Source organism: Acanthisitta chloris, unplaced genomic scaffold (genome assembly GCF_000695815.1).
Source record: "Acanthisitta chloris isolate BGI_N310 unplaced genomic scaffold, ASM69581v1 scaffold25676, whole genome shotgun sequence".
Taxonomy (NCBI): Eukaryota; Metazoa; Chordata; class Aves; order Passeriformes; family Acanthisittidae; genus Acanthisitta; species Acanthisitta chloris.
The window spans coordinates 115-315 of record NW_008677925.1 but is presented as its reverse complement, the minus strand read 5'-3'; positions in this window follow the sequence as shown (position 1 = coordinate 315).

Below are 201 nucleotides of genomic sequence, written 5' to 3'. Positions count from 1 at the left end.
CCCCCAGCCCCCCCGCTGCCTGCCAGTGAGCCTGGGGTGCCAGTTGTGCTGCCCTCACACATCCCATGCCACTGATCCCTCGCCCTCCCAGGCTGGCAGGGGGATGCTTCCCATTTCCCTTCCCTTGGTGCTGGGGGATCTCTGTCCGGTGACCCCCAAGTCGCAGGGGGCACTTGCTATGCCCCATCTCTCCGTGTGATG